Raw genomic sequence first — 3,170 nt, 5'->3', positions numbered from 1 at the left:
TAGTTTGTTAGTGATTTCACAAACAACAAAGGGTAAATTAGTTTGGGCCCAGGCTTCATTTAAAATAGAGTATGTTCTCTTTTATGATCAGGATGGTAAAATTAATTTAAGGGAAAGCTCCTTCCAAAGAAGAAAATGACCATCCTTGATTAAATCACTAAACTTGGAGATACCAAGCTTGCACCAATGTCTAGTAGAGCATCCTTGTAGCAGGACCAATGGCTTACCATTTCTCTCAAGGTTTCAAAATGGAGATTTTTCACCACAAAGTTTAAATGAGTTATCACTCAATTTTTCTCTTACTCTATGATGTCTAACATGTTCCCATCCTTTCCATATTGCCTTGAAAACATCATATCCACTCACTCTAACTCTCCATTTACTTGATAGGAGATCATGGATGTGCATGTTCTTCCATGATTTCCCTAACTAAGGGACCCCTCTAGTAATATTGTTCCTTATTAGGATTTTCCAAGGTTCATCTCCTTGCAATGCTTTAGCTTCCCACTTGGCATCTAAGATCCTTCAACCCTAACCCACCTATTTCTTTCCTTCTGACACATCACTCCCATTTCACAACATGTTTCTTTTTCTTACCTCTACCATCTGACCAAATGAAGTTTTTGATCACCTTTTGTACATAGTTAATGTGGGCTTGATTGAAAAGCCAAGGTGATGAATAGTAAACAATATATGTAGCTAGGTTCTTCTGGCATACTTGTATTCTACTAGCTAAGGATGGGTAATTGTTATTCCATCTCTTCATCTTTCTTTCAATTTTTCCTTTTACCTAGTTCCACAAATCACTAAGGTTAGGGAAATAAGAAAATACTTATATAATGTTTAATGTTATTTATGACTTGAATTAGTAAAACAAGACAAAACAAACAAGAGCTCTTGACAAGTTGGTGTCCTTGCCTTTTAGCGTAGGAGGAGAAAATGCTTTATTTTTTGAAAATGTATTCTATAGTTAGAGTGTTAATTGTAAGTCAATGCAAGTGTTCAATCATGATGTAAATGTAAAGAGCGATCATATACATTTATAAAAGTACCAAGAACAATTTTGTATAAAAGCAAACAAAACATGTATATCAATGAATCATTATAATTAGTAACAAGATTAGATGGAGAGCTAGTGTAATATTTGTATGAGAAATTGAGAATGCATTATTAGGAGGATTATTCATATGCTAATTAGAGAAATGCATTTATGTAGATTGAAAGTTGCATTTTGTAATCTATGCATTTAGTTAGTTTGTAAAAAGTTTAATGCTAATTGACATTTTTCTAAAATGAATAAAATTTAACTTATTTGTAAAATTTGTAATGATTTACATATAAAACGTAATAGAAAGATTATATTTGTAGAATAAAAAGTGAAGATTACAACATATCTGGATTTTAAGTTTAATATCTAAAATTTGAATTTGAATTTATTCTAAAATTAAGTATGATTTATTTTTATAGAATCTAAGATAAGTTTAATGAAAAATTAAAAAATCAAATATAGATGATTTTTAAAATTTTAAAACTAAAACTTTATTTATTTAGTTAATTGAATTATACTAATACTTACATTAGTTTAAACTTTTTCAACAATATACTAATAATATATTTGACAATAGTTTAAACACTTCATGAATAAGTAGTACAATTAATATGTACTGTACAATCCCAAACTTGGTATTTACAAAGCCAAATTGAAGGGATACATGGTGTTTTGGACAAGTTCACAAATTTTAAAATCAGTGATACATATACGGTGGGTAATTTGGAAGTCGATAAGTTGGCCAATTTAGCCACATCCTTTTCTAACATTGGTGACATGGTAGTTGAAGATTTCAGTGATTGCCTCGGCCTTTAAAATACAATTTAAGTTGGCACCATCAATATAACATGGGGGGAGTTAGACATGTAGGGGATTATAGTACTTATGGACAAGTATTAATTACAACAATTATATCGTTGAAGATGGATATTCCCAGTGGCGAAGTTATAATTTTTCAGAATAGGAATTAATTTGATGAGACTTGTGAAGCACGAGAGATAAAGAGTGTGGAACAAGTTTACACTATATAATTACCATCATTCAAGGTTAATGTTGTTTTAAAGAGTTGGGTTTATCATTCATTGTAAGATTGTAAGCGATTAGTAAAAATGGAGGCTTTGTTCTTAGTAGATATAGATAGACCAATGAAGGCTTTCAAAGGACCAACAAGCTGGGAAAGGGTGAAGGGATTGCTCAAACTTAAGGTGGAGGAGATGGTCTTGGCAGTCATGGGGGTTATTAGGGAATAGTTTCAAGAAGGGGTTGTTAGAAGGTGGACTAACCTGGATGTCATCTCAATTTTCATTGTGTGGGGCTTGGAGTTGAACAAGAGCATCCAAGATATTGAAAAAGTTGTGCAGACTTTGTTTGACAAGGATATGTGGGTGGGTTGGAATTGATTTGGAGTGGTCAATTACATGCATTGGACAAGACATAAGAGAGTGATTTACAGATGAAGACGATGCACACCGCTTTGGGTATGTGTCATTTCAATGTTGGAAAGCCCAAGTTGACAAACCCTTGATGTATAGAAAGGTAAAGGAAGCATGGTAGAGGGTTGTGAGGAAATTAGAGCACGTGGAATAGATTGAACACACTAAAGATGTAGAGCCATGGAAGAATGTTGCTCATCATCAATGGAGTAGAGATGGAACATGGTTTGGGTTAGGGGGGAATGATTGGAGAGTAAACTCTTCGGCCTACTATTTTCTGATAGTTAGAACATAGTTTTGGGGAATGCAATTTTTGTTTAGGAAACTATCAAATGAAGTGGTTTGGAGGTGATGGATGCTATCTATTAGGATGGTGAGAAGGAAGTAGTGTTGAATGGGATAAATGATAAGTCCAGCCTATTTTGGAAAGGCAATTGATGTTATGGTTTTTGTATACTAACTACGTATAGGTTGAAGTCTAAGTGAATATGGTTGGATAAAGGATATGTTCCTAGTGATGTAGATAGACGACCGACACGACAACGCAAGAACGGATGGGACTCAAGTTTTTATGTAGAAAGGAGCTAGTAAATCTAGGTGTTTTTTTTCTATCATGCTTTATCGGCAAGATTGATATTAGAAATATCAATTTGTAACGTAGCCCTTCTATGTAATAGTTGAGGTGGACA

Source organism: Cupressus sempervirens, chromosome 1, assembly GCF_028749045.1.
Source record: "Cupressus sempervirens isolate cs-2001-9-10 chromosome 1, ASM2874904v1, whole genome shotgun sequence".
Taxonomy (NCBI): Eukaryota; Viridiplantae; Streptophyta; class Pinopsida; order Cupressales; family Cupressaceae; genus Cupressus; species Cupressus sempervirens.
The sequence above is the reverse complement of the archived record's forward strand: the minus strand, read 5'-3'. Positions refer to the sequence as shown.